Below are 19635 nucleotides of genomic sequence, written 5' to 3'. Positions count from 1 at the left end.
GCATGGGAACACTGAATGTTTTAAAATTGGGAAAGGTGTGTGACAAGGTTGTATTCTTTCACCATACTTATTCAACTTGTATGCTGAGCAAATAATAGGAGAAGCTGGGTTCTATGAAGAAAAATGTGGCGTCAGGATTGGAGGAAGACTCATTAACTACCTGCGATATGCAAATGATACAACCTATGTGTGTAGTCACCTTTTAAGTTGTTTTAAAAAGTTTTTGCAATGAAAAAGTCATTGGCCTTGCAAAACTCTATCGTGTGATTTGCAACATCATTTCTATCACCCAGACTGTATCTTCCAACTACTAATCCTTCCTCTTTGTTTCCAAACTTTGCATCACAATCACCAGTAATTATCAATACATGTTGATTGCATGTTTGATCAATTTCAGAGTAAAGAAGTTGGTTTGTTGTTATTGTTGTTAAGTGCTGTGGAGTTGGTTTAGACTCAGCAACCCTGTATAGGGTTTCTGAGGCTTTAAATCTTTTCATGTGAGCAGAAAGCCTCATCTTTCCCCCACAGAATGGCCTGTGGGCTCAAACCACTGACCTTGTTGTTCACAGACCAGTAGTTATCCTATAGAGCCACTGCGCTCCCAGAAGTTAGTAGAAGTCTTTAATTTCATCCTCACTGGCTTTAGTGGTTGGTGTGTGAATTTGAATAATAGTGGTATTCACTGGTCTTCCTTGTAGGCATTTGGATATTATCTTATCACAGTCAGGATTGTACTTCAAGATGGATCTTGAAAGTTCTTTTTGATGATGAAAGTGACACTGTTCCTCTTCAATCTGTCATTCCCTAAATAGTATCCCATATGATTGTCTTATTCAGAATATTTAATAAATAGTCCATTTCAGTTCACTAATGTCTTTATGCAGTCCATTTCATTTTTGACAATTCCTAATTTTTCCAGTTTCATGCTTGGTGTGTTCTAAGTTCTGATTATTAATGGATGTTTGCACCTGTTTCTTCTCATTTTGAGTTGTGCCCTATCTGCAAATGAGGGTCCTGAAAGCTTTGCTCCATTCATGTCATTATGGTTTATTGTACTTTGATCAGGTAGCTCTTTCCCAGTTGTATTTTGAGTGTTCTTCCAACCTGAAAGGCTCATCTACTGGCACTATATCTGACAATGTTCTGCTGTTGCTCATAAGGTTGTCAGTGGCTAAACATTCAGAGCTCTGGTAGGATAGTGGTTACAAATTGGGCTGCTAATCTCACGGTCAGCAGTTCAAAATTACCAGCCATCCCACAGGAGAAAGATGAGGCTTTCTGATCCTGTAAATATTTACAGCTTTAGAAACCCTGTACAGGGTGGCTATGAGTCAGAACCGATTCCATGGCACATAACCACTACCACCACTAAACATTCAGAAGTAGCCTGTCTCTCTTTCTTCCTAGTCTTTTATTTCAAAAACTGGTGTCATAGCTTCCAGCACCACAGTAACATGCAAGCCATCACAGTATGACTAAGATATTTATAATACTTAGATACATTACCTATTATAATTTATTTTATTTTGTTGTTGAGAACGTACATCAGTCCAACAACTTCTACATTTTTATTTCAGTGATATTGATCCCATTCTTCAAGCACACCCATTTTTCTGCAGCTGTAGCTGCTGCCCCATTGAACATTATCTTCATGTTAGAATAGTCTAAGAGTTGGATGGCACCCTCATAATCATGCAGCCCATTGGTTTTCAAATTTCATTTTGGCAACAGACACCCTTTTACTAATGAGATCTGCCTAGGAAGCCCTGTGTTTGCATAGTTCAAATCAGAGCTTGTCCCTCTGAAATAGAGACTGGCTTGTTCACCTCTCACTTGCACAATCCCCAAGGAGCTCCTAAAAGCAGGGATAGATAACCACTGGTTGAGTCCTACCCTTCATTTCAGAGTTAAAGCAATAGCAGCCCACCAGGTATCTTCTTCCGGGTCACATGCTGCTAAGGTGAGGACTGAAATCAGGCTCCTGACTTTCAAATCTGGAAATCTTTCCATGCACTAGACTCTCCCTTTTGATAAATCAGTTTCTGGAATAGCCCAGATTGTTAATATACCATCTCTTTATCAAAATGGACAGGATAGCAACAGGGTCAGAGTTACTGGCATTCATTTTATTTTATTTTTTTCTTTCCATTCTGTGCAAGAAAGTATCACAAACAACCCCCATTTATTATCTCAGAGTTTTATAGGTCAGAGGTCCAGGTGACTCACCTGGGTTCTCCTCACAGGATCTTACAGAGATGACTTCAGGGGTTGGCTGGGCCAGCTGTTGTCTGGAGGCTTTGGGAGAAGACTCCCCTTCCACGCTCATTCAGGTTGTTGGCTGAATTCAGTTCTTATGGTGGGATCACTGAGGTCTCTCTCAGTTCCTAGAGAATACTCTCAATCAGTCCTTCTACGTGTCACCCTTCATCTTAGCAGCAGAAACCCCATCTTACATCAAATCGTTCTTGCACTTTAAAAGGTTTTTAAAGGGCCCATGAGTTTCTGGGTGGCCCAAATGTTATGCACATGATTATTAACTGTAAGACTGGCAGTTCAAACTCACCCTGAGGTGTCTTGGAAGACAGGCCTAGCAATCACTTTCTTAAAGGTCACAGACTTGAAAAGCCTATGGAGTGTAGTTCTACACTGAAACGCATGGGATCACCATGACTCATATTGAGTGCATGGCAACTGGTTTGGTTTTTCATGTAGGCCTGGAAGAGGGTATAGGTCACAGCAGAAAGTCCAGACCTGGACTTCAGGTTAGGAGGGAAACTTTTCCTGCAGCAGAGGAATCTCAGTTTCCTGGAAGCCTACTTCTTTCCTTCTGAAATCCAATCTCCAGTCAGCAGGCTGGTCTTCTGCAGAGTGCCCATCTAGACCCAGTGTACCTCAGCCAGGGGCAGTAAGCAGACCTTCACATTGGCTCCAGTCATCCTTTCCAGCTCTTCCCCTCCCTTTGAAGGCATGCAGTTTACAATGGGCCTATTAGAGCCCTAATTGAATTGTTAACACACCAGTCATTAGCAGCTGCTAATAAGGGAATCCAGGAGATTACAGCATCAATTATCAAGTTTGACTTCTGAATGTGGCTCAGCCAACAGTGGGCTCTTGTGAGAGCCCTTAGAGAGGGTAGTACAGAGAATGAGGAGAGTCACATGCACCTGTGTAGCAGGCACCCAGCTCTGCCATGGCTGCACAAAACAAGTCCTGGGACAGCCTGTGGAGTGGAGATGAAATAATGTTTCCCTCAGATCTGCCTGCCTCTCTTCCAGGTTTGCATTCCCATCTCTAAAACTCTTGTGCTTCTTTGCCTCCACAACTATTGCCTACTTCACGACTCTACCACTTTGTATCAATCTTGCCACTTAATCCTTAATGCCGTCAACCAAACTCAAATCCAAGTTCCTCCTACCCACATCGTTTCAGTCACTAACAGTTGCTGGTGATTCCACTCCAACTCTTGGTGACCCATGTGTTTCAGAATAGAACTGTGCTCCATAGAGTTTTCAATAACTGACTTCTTAAAAGTAGATCATTAAGCCTTTGTTCCAGTGTGCCTTTGGGTGAACTAAAACCTCCAACTTTTTGGTTAACAGCTTATAAAACCCAAGATCTGGCTATCTAAATCCTCCTAATCAGTCATTATGGAACAGAGTTCGACATTGACACATGTTGTTGTTGTTAAGTGCCATGGAATCGGTTCTGACTCACAGCAACCCTGTATAGAATTTCCAAGGAGCAGCTGGTGATTTTGAACCACCAGCCTTGAGATCAAGTTCTTCTCCTATGGAATTGACTCTGACAGCTGGCTTATCAGTCACTTGTTGTTAAGTTGGTTCCGACCCATAGTGACCCTGTATAGGGTTTCTGAGGAGCGACTGGTGAGCTTGAACCACCGACCTTACAGTTCAAATGGCTAGGAAAGTAGGTCTGGTAGCACAGTGGGTTCAGCATCAGGCTGCTAACTGAAAGATTTGGCAGTTCAAATCCACTTGGCGCTCCACAGGAGAAACATAAGACAGTCTACTTCCATAAAACCTTACAGGCTCAGAAGCCCTCTGGGAGGAGCTCTATTATGCCTATCAAGTCAGTGTGAGTCAGAACTGACTGGATGGCCGTGGTTAGCTTTGGGCTTTTGTTTAGTCCTAGGAATTCCACCTTTAAAAAATCAGTTGACCCATCCTCGTCCTTGTTTTTCCCTCTGCCACTGCCTTAGTTCAAGGTCTTATTATCATCATGGAAATTGACTCCCATCTGGTATCTCCACCTTTAGTTCATCTCCTTTCCCATTTCCAAATCATTCCCCATGTCTTTCTAAACAATAAAATTGATTGTCACTTTTCTGCTTACACCCTTTTAGGGATCCCTATTGTTTACAGGATAAACCATAAGCTCCTAAGCAAGGCACATGAGGACCCCCTGGTCTTGGTCTGTCCTTGGTCTCTCCTCATGCACAACCATTTTCTGCTTTTCAGACCTTTGCTGTGGCGCTATCCTAAACAACCTGTCTCTTTCCCTAAAAGAGGCCAATTATGAGGTGCTCCAATCATCTAGCTCATGCTGACTAAGACTTGGCGTATCCTTTCCCTACTGACCATTATGTAAGAAGCCTTCCGTCTTTCTTTGATGTCCTGTACGTATTTCTCAAATAGTACCTATTTATCCTTTCCCTACTGACCATTATGTAAGAAGCCTTCCGTCTTTCTTTGATGTCCTGTACGTATTTCTCAAATAGTACCTATTTATACTAGAATTGATCATTATTTGTCTCCTGCTGGACTGTAGATATTTAAATACACCCATTCCAATATTTAAGGAGCTCTGGTAGCATAGTGGTTACAAATCGGGCTGCAAACCTTAAGGTCAGCAGTTCAAAACTACCAACTGTTCCGTAGGAGAAAGAGGAGGCTTTCTGCTCCCGCAAAGATTTACAGCCTGTGCAGGGTCACTATGAGTCAGTTCCGACTCCACGGCACATAACCACCACCACTATTCCAATATTTATTTCTAGAAGCTCAAGGTCCAGCACACAGTGTCTGGTACATCAGAGACATAGAGTAAGCTACAACTACTACAATATGTGTTTAATTAATGGATTAGAACATTGATAATGTTTTTCACAGTCCATCTCATGGATCGATTTTGACATGCATTTCATCATTCTATGTGGAACTGTTTAGTTGCTCAGAGTCTAATTCTTTTGCACCCTAAGAGAACTGTCTTAGTTATCAGTACTCCCAACCTCTACCTCAATAGCTCAGTGCACAGCCTTGGGATCCATGAATTTCAAATCTAATTAAAATCCACAAGTGTTTACCAAGCCTCCAGCTCTAGTTAGGCCCTAGAAACAGACAACTTAAGAGTTGTATTTGCCTGTAAGATACTTCCAATTGTGACTTTTTTGTGCATAATCATAGTCAGATATACCAGATCTTTGCTCTTAAGTGGTATCCGGATGTGATTTGTGAAAAAGTACTTTGCAACCCTGGGAGGCTTCAGTATAATAATGATAGCAGCTATGTGTCATTCATCATCTATCCTATTCCTATAATGGCACTAAATGCTTTTGTGGATGATTTAACTATATTTAACCATGACAATAACCTTGTCTTGTGCCCATCCTACATATATGACAACTGAATCCTATGGAAGCTATTAAGGGAAGAGCCAAGAACTTACAACAAAGTCATCCTACTGCCAAAGCACTAGGTTTTCAACTACAATGACACATTGCCCCTACAGAAATGAAATCAGTCATTTCATCAGGAAGGAAGATGCCTTTGGTTTCTCCTTCATATTCCTCCATCGTAATACTTTGCAATTCCATTGATTGTCCCCATATCAAAGTCTATGAAATTGGACAAAATGAGATAGAAACTAAAATGCTGAGACAAAACTATTGTCTGAAGTCAGACGTCCTGTTTGAGCCCAGACTCATTTTGGTGGGGAACTTATTAAATTGAATCATATGATCTCACAGTGACGAAAGGACTGTGAGGGAAGAGACTATATTGTGCACTGAAGTCTTCTCAGCTGCTAGTAAATGCCTGGCACATAGTTGTTGTTGTTGTTGTTGGCTATAGAGTTTGCTTCCTACTCATAAAGATTCTGTATGACAGAGTAGACTGCTCCATAGGGTTTCTTAGGCTGCCAAAAGAACAAATCTGTCTTTGAGGAAGTACAGCCAGAGGGTTCCTTAGAAACAAGAATGCTGAGACTTGATCTTGCTTACTTTGGACGTGTTTTCAGGTGGGCCCAGTATCTGGAAAAGGACATCATGTTTGGTAAAGTAGAGGGTCAGCAAAAAAGAAGAGATCACTTAATGAGAAGGACTGACACAATGACTGAGTCATTTCTACACTGTTATGAAGATGATGTAGGACTGGACAGTGTTCCATTCTATTGTACTTACATTACTATGAGTTGGAACTTAACAGTAACAACAAAACAGTCTTTACAGGAGCAGAATACCAGGTCTTTTCTTTCCCAGAGAGACTGATGGATTAAAATTACTGACCTTTCAGTCAATAGCCAAGCATTTAACCATTGTGCCACCAGGGATCCTTTGGTACATAGTAGGTACTTCATTAATACTTATAAAAAATACCATGAGTGGTGGAAACATTTCAGCCGAGTTTTAAAAGACCATGCCCATTATTGCTTTTAATATGCTTATACCAGAAAAACCTATGAGACTCTCAGTTGCTTTGTGTATACCAAGCCTTGATGTTCACTCTTCTCCACCCAGCGAGGAAATCCACAGCAGAATTTTCATGACCTTCAGTCTGGGGATCCACATGTTGTCCATCTCCCCAAGCATTCTCTTTATCCCTAGTTTACAAACAGTGAGATTTCAAAACAGGGATGGTACCAGTGTAAGGCAAGACAGGTACAAAATTGAACGAGGCACTCACTGTCTTCTACTTTCAAGTTGTATCATTTGCCAAACCATAGCCCTGACTCTTTTTTAAAATGAAATCGCTCTGTCAGCTTTAGATAAATTGGGGTCTGGGTGATGCAAATGATTAGTACCCTTGGCTGCTAACTGTTTCAGGTCCACCCAGAAGCACCTGGGAAGAAATGCCTGGATATATACTTGGGAAAAATCAGCTACTGAAATCCCTCTGGAGACAGTTCGACTCTGACCCAATGAGTTTGTCAAGAGTCAGACACAATGATAATTGGTTTAAATTTTTTTAAATTGCCTGTAAAGATATAGGTTCTTTTCCTTTATGTTTTTTGTCTCTCTTTCTTTTTAAAACCTTATTGCATCGGTGAGAACTTCTAGCACTATGTAGAAGAAGAGTAGTAGGAACAGACTTTCTTGCCTTGTTCTGGGTCTTAGGGAGAAATCATTCAACCTTTGACCTTTATGTATACTGTTAGGTGGGACTATGTTTTGTTTTGTTTTTGGTAGATGCTGTTTATCAAGTTAAGACAGTTCCCCTTTATTCCTGGTTTTCTGGCAATTTTTATCATGAATGAGTGTTGAATTTTGTCAATGCTTTTTCAGCATCTATTGATAGAATCATGTGTTTTTCTTCTCCAGTCTGTTAGTGTGGTGAATTACATTGATTGCTTTTCATATATTCAAACAGCCTTCCATTCCTGGAATAAACCCCATTTGGTCACGATGTACATTTCTTTTCATACATTGTTGAATTGTATTTGATGATATTTTGTAAAAGATTTTTGCATCTACATTCATGAGGGACACTGGTTTGTAGTTTTCTTTCATTTTTCTGTACTGCCTTTGGTTTTTGTATTGGGGCCATTAATAATGGTGCTATAAAACTAATTGGTCACAATTCCTCTTCTGTTTTCTGAAAAAGATTGCACAACAGTGCTGCCAATTCATAAATAATATTTAGTAGAATTCTCTGGTCAAACTCTCTGGATCAGAAGTTTTTTCTTTTTTCGGAGTTTGTAAACTATTCATTCAATTTACTTAATAGTTGTGTTGTAGTTAAGTGCAGTTGAGTCAGTTCCAATTCACAGTGACATTATGTAAAACAGAACAAGACACTGCCTGGTCCTTTGCCATCCTCACACTTTCTGCTATGCTTTAGCCCATTGTTACGACCAATGTGTCAATCTCTCTCATTGAAGGTCTTCCTTTATTTATGTTGACTTTCTATTTTACCAAGCATGATGTCCTTCTCTAGGGACTGGTTGTTTCTGATAACATGTTCAAAGTGTTATCTTCCTTTCTAAAGAACATTCTGGTTGTACTTTCTCTAAGACAGGTTTGTTCATTCTTCTGAAGTCCATGGTATATTCAATATTCTTTGCTAGTACCATGATTCAAATGCTTCAATTTTTGTTCAGTCTTCCTTATTCATTGTTCATCTTTTGCATGTATATGAGGTGACTGAAAATACCAGGTGCACCTAAAGTTCTCAAAGTGACATCTTTGCTTTTTAACACTTTAAAATTGAGGTCTTTTGCAGATTTGCCCAGTGCAATATATTGTTGGATTTCTTAATTGCTGCTTCCGTGGGTTTTGATTATGGAGCCAAGTAAGATGAAATCCTTGACAACTTCAATCCTTTATCCATTTAGTATGATTTTGCTTTTTGGTCTACTCATGAGGGTTTTTGTTTTCTTTATGTTGAGGTGTAATCCATGCTGAAGGCTCTTCTCTTTGATCTTCATCATTAAGTACTTCAACTTATGTTCCCTTTCAACAAGCAAGCTTATGTCGTCTGCATATCACAGGTTGATAATAAGACTTCCTCCAATCCTGATGCCATGTTCTTCTTCATAGAACCAGTTTTTCAGATTATTTGTTTAGCATTCAGATTGAATAAGTATGGTAAAGAGATACAACCCTGACACAAAACTTTCCTGATTTTAAACCATGCAGTATCCCCTGTTGTTGTTGTTGTTAAGTGCCTTCGAGTCGGAGCCGACCCATAGCGACCCTGTACAGGGTTTCCGAGGGTGTAAATCTTTACGGGAGTAGAAAGCCTCATCTTTCTCCCGTGGAGCGGCTGGTAGTTTCGAACCGCTGACCTTAAGGTTCGCAGCCCGATTCGTAACCACTACGCTACCAGAGCAGTATCCCCTAGTTCTGTTCAAATGACCGACTCTTGGTCGATGCACAGATTCCTCATGAGCAATCAAGTGTTCTGGATTTCCCATTGTTCCCTATGCTATTCATAAATTTTTATACTCCACATAATCTAATAGTTTTGCATAATCAATACAACAAAAGTAAACATGTTTCTTGTCAGAAGCTTTATTTGAGGCCAGACATGGTTTCAGCCCAAATCTGTCTGACATCAGCAGTGTCATGTTCTCATTCCATGTCCATTGAGCTGATTCTGATTCATAGTCGTCCTATAGGACAAAGGAGAACTGCCTCCTAAGGTTTCCCAAGTACACTGCCACACCTTTCTTCAGTGAAGTGGCTGGTTTCTCTTGCTGACCTTCCTGTTACCAGCTGAGCACTTAACTGATATACCACCAGGACTCCTTATTCTATTATATAGATTTACTATATTTATCCAATTTGTGATAGTTGGACATTTAGTCAATATCCACATTTATTAAACTATTAGGGAAATGTACATCACTTAACATTTTTATACCTCCAAGATTTTTCCTCAGGATCAACTTCTAGATTTTATCCTTCATTTTCATTGTTAATTCAGTTATTAATAGCTTGTTTCATATTAGCAGTGCTACAAAGAAAATAAGAGTTTTGTTTCAAACCTTTAAATCCATGAACAAAGGATAGAGTATTGTCAAGAGTAGGATACTCAAAATGAATGGGCTGAGATTCCCAAAAGCAATTTCAAAAGAAAAACTGTAATAATATTTGGGGCAGAGAAAGCGTTATTGAAATAAGTGCACCCACCTTCCAGGTCACTACTTGGAAGATGACAATTATGTGGCTATATAAGTTCTGGTATTATTTATAAGAGACATCAGATGCACTGCCTGGTAACCTTCTCAAGTATGATGGGATGGAAGTAAAAGAGAAGGTCAAGAGACTGAATTTTAGATGCAGACACTAGCAAAAAATGATAAGGAGTGAGTAATTTGAACTAGGAACCTTGAGACACACAGGTGCATTTGAAGACTGAAGGACAGGAGAGGCTGCCTACTGGCACGGACTCAACCAAGGAGAAGACATGTAGGTGAGAAGTTTGTAGAGGAAAGTAGGTGGGTATAGACACAGTCTGGATCAGGGGATCAGGGACACAAAAGGGACTTGAAGCACCTACAGCATACTGTCCAAAAAGATTGGGGTGATAAAACATTGACAACAAAAGAATCTAGAAGAAGTAGAAGAATATCAGTTGGACAGGAGAAGACTACAAGAAAGACTTGGTCTTAGTTCTCTTCTATGACTTGGGTAGTAAAAGCCTGTGGGTCTTGCATGGACCTCCTGTCAATGAATAGGGTATACCAGAAAGAAGTTCAAATCTTTGGTGGGGCATGGACTGGCCCAGTCAGGATACTAAGTCTTTGGACATAGGAACTTCCTTTTTGTCTGTTCTTTGGTAATGTTATCCTCAGATTTGGGCAACCAAGTCCCTGTCCTGGGCCCTGTGCTTTCCAAGGTCCTATACTAGTCTCCTCTAGTTTTATCCTTCCCATCAAATAAGAAGTTTGCTGTGCCAAAGATATATCTGACTGGAGCCTATACAAAGGCCCACCACCTTTCTCTAGACCATGTTCTATACCTGAAACCCAGAATTACCTGTCCAAGTGGTTTCAGGTCCAATACAGAGCTTTTGTGGGCCTCATTCTAGAACCTGTTTTCTAGAGGGTGAACTGGAGTTTGCATTTGGGCCAGAGGGATGGCACTTTGGGGATATGGAAGAAATTTCAGTATAGGAGTTGGAGTGTCTGCAGGTTTGTGCATGTGGCCCATATGGTGTAGGTGGGAACTTGGGGTGGAAAAAGAAGGAGCATGGCATGTGGGCCTGGAAAGAGTGTGATAGTTAAGGTTTTGTGTCAGCTTGGCTAGGCCAGTGTTCTCAGTGGTTTGTATTATGTGTATTAGTAGATGAGATCTACTATGGGCAGTCAATCAATTACAAAGAAATTTCCTCAGGGGCAAGCCTGCTCTCAATATATGTGGATGCTTCAGAAAATCTGGTTGACTTTTTGTTGGGTCTGGATTATGCATCTGGCTCATCATCTGGCCTCTGGCTTGCTGTATTGCCTGTGGATACTGGAATTCATTAGCAGTCTGCTATCTTACCTGCTGACCTTGGATTCATTTGTATCTGCAGCCCGAAGCTTGCCAATATTGGATTCAGCAACTTCTGCAGATACCTGAGTCAGGAGAAGCCTCCAGCTTGATGTCTGATCCATGGACGTGGAACTTGCTTGCCTCTACAACTGTATGAGTCCCTTTCTTGATCTAAAGCTCTCTGAAACCCATTTGTATATTTACATATAATGTTCTGGTATGGCACTGTAGGATAAGAACTGAACTGTTAACCACAAGATCAGCAATTCAAACCTACCAGTTGTTCCTTAGAAACCCTATACAGGGTCACTATGAGTTGGAACCAACTCAATGGCATTTAACAAAACAACTATATACTTACGGAGTCCTAGTGAACCCACTGGATGACATTTAATGACAATAACATATAGACATATGTATAGGTGTCATTGGTTTTGCATCTTTAGAGATGCCTAAGACACCAATAGTCAGGGGTAGGCCTGTGTGTTAGTCCTCGGAGCAAAATTCTCCAACTGTGCTGTCTCTGCTGCAGAGATGCTCTTCCTGCTGCTGGGAAAGGCATCTGATCTCATCTCAGGTTTCTGTTTGAAATGGAAATTGCTTCATTTCTCAGTGTGTCAGGCTCCCGAGTAATTACCCTTCCAGAATTCCTAACTGTGACTCCCACCCCAGTCACGGGCTTCACTGGGCCCATCCTAATAGTGCTGAGTGAGGTACCCCACCTTTCTCGCCTCCAATTTTAGCAAATGAAACAAAGTTTAAATGAGGAGTATTAAGGCCAACTTTCCAAGGAAAGCTCTCAGTAGAGTAGCATACCCCCAGCTTACTTAATCATTATAATCATGTGAGGCACTTGTTAAAAACATGAATTTCTAGGCCCTATGTCTAGAAAATCCAATTTCTTTTGCTTTCTGGTGAGACTCAGGAATAATGGTTCTTAGCCTTGGCTGAATACTAGGGCCAAGGAGGGTACTGTAGAAAATACTGATGGGTCTAAATCCCAGAGAGTCTGATTTAATTGGTTGGGGTATGACTAAAATCCCTAGTGGTGTGGTAGTTAAGAGCTTGGCTGTTAACTGAAAGGTCAGTGACTCCAACTCACCAGTAATTCCATAGGGGAAAAGATCTGGCAGCTGACTTCTGTAAGGACTGCAGCTTAGAAAATCTTATAGGACAATTCTACCCTGTACTATGGAGTTCTGGTGTGGCACTGTGGGATAAAGCACTAGACCACAAGGTTGGTTTGAATCACAAGGTCAGCAGTTCAAATTCACTAGCCACTCCTGGGAAACCCTATACAGGATGGCTATGAGTCAGAACCCACTCAACAACAACAACCCTGTACTTATAGGGTCACCATTAGTAGGAATTGATTCATAGATAATGGATTTAGTTTTGGTTTGTTTGGGGATTTTGGGGGTGGGGGGTAATTTGGGCATCAGGATTTTAAAAGCTCCCTGTATAATTGTTATGTACAACCAAAGTTAAGGAACACTGCTCAGGGACTATTTTTAACATGGATCACAAGCGACTCTCAGGATCAGGTGAGGATGGGAAGAACTGCAAACGTTCCTGTAAAGGGACTGAGGGGGAGAGGCAACAGGTTAGATTTCCCTACTTCCAGGAGGGTTCCTTGGAGTCCTGGTGTGGTGCCATAGAATAGGGCCATCGTGAGTCAGAACTGACTCCCTGGCACTTAACAAGAACAAGAGGCCTCATTATGATTTTGTTTTTTGTTTTTCTCAGAAGCAGCTGGCAAACTAGTTTGTCCTCTTCTCGTTCTCTCCAAAAGCAGTATGATAACTGCCTCAAGACTTAAATTCTAGGAATGACTGCCCCCTATTCTCCCCTTGTTTGCCATCATCCCCCACCCATCCAACAGTGATGTGGGTTAATGTGCTGGACTACAAGGTTGGTTTGAACTGCAAGGTTGGTGGTTCAAGCTCACCAGCTACTCCTCAGAAATCCTATACAGGATCATTATGAGTTGGACCTGACTCCATGGCACTTAACAACAACAACAGCAACAACCCATGCAATAGCAACCCTTTTTTTCTAGGGCACAAACAAGAAAAAATGTTCCCATGAGGAAGGTGGAACAGGTATTATTAATCTTATAAAACTTAATTTGTTTTTTATTTGTTTTCTCCTGGGGTGGACAGCTCCCTTCATTCCTTTCCCATTGTTTCGTAAGCCTGGTCCACTGACTCACATTCCTAGCACGTGACCTGGATACGTAAAGATAGTGCTAAAGACACAAACTCAGGGCCTCAGAGGTGGAGATTGAGGTCAGCACTGGCTGAAGATTGGAAGGATGATAGAATTATCCAAAGGGCAATGAAAATCCTAGACCCTATGCTATTTTTGAGATTTCCTTTCACCCTCAATCTATCCACTGTATCGAACACCAAAAGGCAGTGCTGAGCCCCCACAAGGACAATTCAGAGGCATGGTGTTATGAACTTATTCCTCCAATGTTTACTTCACCAATGCCTCTTTGGGTCCCATATAAGAGGCTGAAGCTTGACATCCAACTTGGAGTTAGTGTTGACTTCTGAGGAGGGGCAGGCCTATGTCAGAAAAGACAGTAGGCTTAAAAGTAAAGACAAGAAGAGGTCCAGTCAGTGAAGAGGAGAAAATGTTGCCAATTTTAGCCTTACCCCAGATCATCTTCCTTTTCAAATGTCTGCCACAGTCTCCATTTTATCAGAGTACAGGCTTCAGCTTCAAGTGATGGAAGAATACTCTGGTACTTCTAGTCATTCTGTCCCTATAGATGACTCTGATTTTCAAAGTGCCACAAAGGGCATTTTCTACTAACTATAAACCTGTGAATTTGATATTAAATCTTAGCCAAATTTCTACTAGCTTATGTTGTTGTTGTTAAGTGCCATCGAGTCAGGTCCGACCCATAGCTCATTTAGGAACACCTAAAAAAAAACCCCTAGGATCTGTGGCAACGGCATATTAGACAGATATATCATGGACACATAGGACATAAGACATATTAGACAGATATATCATGGACACATAGGACATAAGACATATATCATGGACACATAGGACATAAGACATGAAGACTTTCAGTAGCTGAGTGACCAGGACACTTGTGATCTGGTTGTGGAGAAGAGAGATAACACATGGGGTAGATACATGAATATATAAATTGATCTGAGGTAAGACTAAAATTGGCAACGAGCTTATTATTTAGGCCCCAAAGGTATTGTTTTATGAATGTGGAGGAAATGGTCTATAGTGGTCTGGTTCAGAACTCCTTCTTTTGTTATATTCTATTCAAACTTATTACCTATGACTTCGATTGATGGGAAGCTGAGTAGAACATTCTCTATTTTATATACACACACATTATATAATTCATTATATATGTATACATACTTATGTATGTGTATCTATCCAGCACTTGCCTCTCAGTTTGTAACACTGTGGTGACTTGCATGTTGCTGTGATGTTAGCGTGCTATGCCATCAGTATTTTGTATTCCATCAGAGTCGCCCATGGTGGACAGGCTTCAGCTGAGATTCCAGATTAAGGAAAACTCAGAAGAAAAAGAGGCAGACTACTTCTCAATGTTTAGCCACTGAAATCCTTATGAATAGCAGTGAAACACTGTCAGCTAGCACCAGAATATTGAATATTGTATTGAAACATGATGACTAGCATCAGAATACTGTCAGATGATGAACTCCTTAGGTTGGAAGGCACTCAAAATACAACTGGGAAAGAGCTGCCCCATCAAAGTCGAGTTGACAATGATGACATGAATTAAATAAAGTTTGGGGACTTTCATTTGAAGGTGAGGCATAACTCAAAATGAGGAGACACAGTTGCAAATATCTATTAGTAATCAGAACATGGAATGTACAAAGTGTCAATCTTGGAAAATTGGAAGTTGTCAAAATGAAATGGAATGCATAAACATCACTATGCTAGGCATTAGTGAGCAGAAATAGACTAGTATTGGAACTGATTCAACCGCACATAACAACAACAATAAATGTGTTTATATGTATATATTACATATGTTTTATATAGTATATTCCACCACTTGCCTGTCAGTATGTCGTACTGTGGTGGCTTGCATGTTGTTGTGATTCTGGAAGCTATGCCATGAGTATTTTAAATACCAGCACGATCACTCACAGTGGACAGGTTTTAGCTGAGCTTCCAGATGAAGACAAACAAGGAAGAAGGAGAAACAAACTACTTCCAAATATTTTGTCATTTAAAACCTTATAATAGCAGTGGAACATGGTCAGCACAAGAATACTGAATCCTGAAACATGATGAAGAACACCAGAACACTGTCAGATATAGTGCTGGAAGATGAACCCCTCAGGTTGTAAGGCACTTAAAATATGACTGGGGAAGAGCTGCCTTCTCAAAGTAGAGTTAACTGTGATGACGTGAATGGAGTAAAGCTCTTGGGCCCTTCATTTATTGATGGGGCACAACTCAAAGTGAAGAGAAACAGCTGAAAACATCCATTAATAACTGGAACATAGAATGTATGAAGTATGAATCTAGGAAAGTTGAAAATTGTCAAAAAATGAAATGGAACACATAAACATCGATATCCTAGGCATTAGTGAGTTGACATGGATTGGTATTGGCCATTCTGAATCTGAAAATCACATAGTTTATTACCTGGTGAATGACAAATTGAGTAGGAATGGTGTCACATTCATCATCAAAAAGGACATATCTATATCAAGATATGTCCTGAAGTACAACACTGTCTGTGATAGGATAATACCCATACACCTACAAGGAAGATCAGTCAATACACTGTTATTCAAACTTTTGCACCTATCACTAAAGCCAGTGAGGATGGAATAGAAGAATTCTACCAACCTCTTCAGTCTGAAATTGATCAAACATACAATCAAGATGCATTAATAAACACTGGCAATTGGAATGTAAAGGTTGGAAACAGGAGGAAGGATCAGTAATTGGAAAATATGACCTTGGTGATAGAAACAATGCTGGAGATCACATGATAGAATTTTGTAAGACCAATGAAAATAAATTTTTAAACAACAGAAACAACTGCTATACACATGGATCTCACCATGTGGAATGCACCGAAATCAAACTGACTACATCTGTGGAAAGAGATGGTGAAGACAAACCTAGACCAGGGGTAGACTGTGGTACAGATCATCAACTGCTCATGTGCAAGTTCAGGCTGAATGCGGAAATCATGGTACAATATCATTGCTATCACATGCTAGTAAAGTTTTACTAAAGATAATACAAAAATAGCAGCAACCATACTTTGACAGAGAACTTCCAGAGGCTCAGGCTGGATTCAGAAGACGACGTTGAAGTAGGGATACCATTGCTGATGTCAGATGGATCTTGGCTGAAAGCAGAGAATATCAGAAAGAGGTTTACCTGTGCTTTATTGGTTATGCAAAGGCTTTCGATTGTGTGGATAATGACAAACTATGGATAGTATCGCAAAGAATGAGTGTTTCAGAATAGTTAATTGAGTTTATGAGCAACCTGTATCAAGAGGCAGTTATTTGAATAGAACAGAACAAGAGTACACTGAATGATTTAAAATTAGGAAAGGTGTGTGTCAGGGTTGTATTCTTTCACCATGCTTAATCTGTATGTTGAGCATATAATCTCAGATATATGAAGAAAAATGTGGCATCTGGATAGGAGGAAAACTCATTAACAACCTGAGATATGCAGATGATGCAAACTTGCTTGCTGAAAGCAAAGAGGACTTAAAATACTTACTGATGAAGATCACACACCATAGCCTTTTGCATGTATTGCATCTCAATATAAAGAAGACAAAAATTCTCACCACTATACCAATAAACAGCATCCATATAAATGAAGTAAAGGTTTAAGTTGTCAAAGACTTCATTTTGCTTGAATCAACCATCAACACTCATGGAAGCAACAGTAAGAAATCAAACGACATATTGCTTTGGGCAAATCTGCTGCACAAGAACTCTTTAAAGTATTGAAGAGCAAAGATGTCAGTTTGAGGTCTAAGGAGTGGCTGACCTAAGACATGGTATTTTCAATAACCTCACATGTGTATGAAAGTTGGACAGTGAATAAGGAAGATCATAGAAGAATTGATGTGTTAGAGTTATGGTGTTGGAGGAGAATATTGAAACTACCTTGGGCTGCCAAAAGTACAAACATATATGTGTTGGAAGAAGTACAGCCTTGGAAGCTAGGATGGTCGGACTTCGTCTCCTGTACTTTGGACATATTATCAGGAGGGACCAGTCCTTAGAGAAGGATATAATGTTTGGTAGAGTAGAAGGTCAGAGAAAAAGAGGAAGACCCCAAATAATATGAATTGGCACAGTGGCAGCAGCAATGGGCTCACCAATGATTGTGAGTTTGGCACAGGACTGAGCAGTGTTTCATTCTGTTGTTCATGGACTGCTATGAGTCAGTACCAACTTGATGTCGCCTAACAATAACATATAGTATATGTTATATACTTGGAAATCCTATATAGGGTTGCTATTAGTCAAAACTGACTCAATGACACTTAACAACAACAACATAGTATATATAACATATACATACGATGACACGGTAATATAAAGTATTGGACTGCAATTAGGGATTGGTTCAATCCTTTCAAAATAAGGGTAAATTTATATAACATTAAATGGCAAGTAGGAGTTATTCAAGTTAGACATTTATAACTGGGGACTGCATGTATTTTATTTTTATTTGCCTACCCCAAATCCTGTATCATGGAGGGAAGATTCTATAGTTAATACACTTAGATCCTACTTCACTGATGACCCTGAGAAGGGGTCTAGGGTCCTGTTCAGTCTCTTTCAAAGCCCAGATCCTGGTCTCTGTCTTTCCATTTCAAGCATTTCTGTTGCTGACTCAGGCCTGGGAGCTGGCTCTGACGGGATCCCATCCAGAGACCTCCGCAGTCAGCAAAGTCCTTCACAAAACCCCACACCAGGGAGAGTGCAGCAAACAGGTGCCTGACCCTCTGCAACACCCCCTCTGGCAAGCTGGAAGTCTGGCTGGCACCATGCCCAGTTCATTTCCAAGAGCTCGCTAGCTAGATATTTACTGGGAGGAAGTTTTGGCATGAGAAGGCAGTTTGGCGGACACATTGCCCAGGCCCATTCACCCACTGCACTGTGGCAACAGAAGTTTATTGCTCTAATGAAGTTTGGTTTCTGATACTACATCAGCAGGCTTAAGTCCTTACGCTGCTCCTAGCTGAGAGTGGTCCAGAAGCAGGCAATGCAACTATTCCATCACCAGAGGCAGGATGGAATACTTATTGTATTTCCCTAACTCTGTAGCAAGGAAAATTTGATTTATTTCAGAGTTAATCCATCACCCTCTGGCATCCTTTCAAGACAGGCCTTGAGCATAATTGCAGGATCTGGAGAAAATGGGGAAGTCAAGTTCAATTTATTCCATTAACATTTTAAAAACATTTAATTACGATAAAAACTGAAAAGCATTTAATGTGAATAGGACCATGACTTTATCTTCTGCATGCGTTCATCCCACCAATCATTCTCTGCCTGCTGTCACTGGCCTGTTATAACTTTGTTCCCTGGCTTCCACGGTTTCTGCTAATCTGTGTCCCGCTGTCATCTCAGCCAGCTATGATGGGGACTAGGAAGTGGGATACCCATTTATGATGACCTTTTCTGTGGATCTAAACTCATCCATTCCTTTCTGGATGGTCGTTCTATTATGTTCTGCTCTGCATTACTCTTTTCCTATCTTCTCCTGTCCCTTCTCCTCAAGAGCTGGGGGGCGGGGGTGCTTGGCAGAGGGGGCAGCACATGGAAGTGGTGGGCAATGAGAGAGAGTTGGGATGGTATGCAGTTGTGTCTTGGCCCTCTACTCATCACCTTGGAAAACCTCGGTCAGTGCTGAATCATCCAGGAGCCAGAGTAGGCACACACTTAAGAGTACTGTCAGGGGCAGCCAAGGATTTGGCTTTGGAAAAAATTTTTATATTTTTCATTTTCTATAAAGTCAGTGAGGTGGTAATTATGGGGGGAAGAAATATTTCATAAGATTTTTCTATACTTATTCTAGGATTAGGACTCCGGTGTGGTGCTGTAGGATAAGTACTGGTCTGGGAATGACCAGCCACTCCTTGGAAACTCTATGCAGGGTCACTATGAACTAGAAGTGATTCATGACACTTACCAGCAACAACATTCTAGGATATAGTTCCCACTGCGGTCTCGTCGATATTGACTCACAGTGACCTATAGGGCAGAGTAGAACTGCTCAACAGATTTCCAGGTTATTATATGCATGCGAAAGCTGGACAGTGAATAAGGAAGACCATAGAAGAATTGATGCTTTTGAGTTATGATGTTGGAGGAGAATACTGAAAGTGCCATGGGCTGCCAAAAGAACCAATA

The sequence above is a fragment of the Chrysochloris asiatica genome, unplaced genomic scaffold, assembly GCF_000296735.1.
Source record: "Chrysochloris asiatica unplaced genomic scaffold, ChrAsi1.0 scaffold00086, whole genome shotgun sequence".
Classification (NCBI taxonomy): Eukaryota; Metazoa; Chordata; class Mammalia; order Afrosoricida; family Chrysochloridae; genus Chrysochloris; species Chrysochloris asiatica.
Note: the sequence above shows the minus strand (reverse complement) of the source record.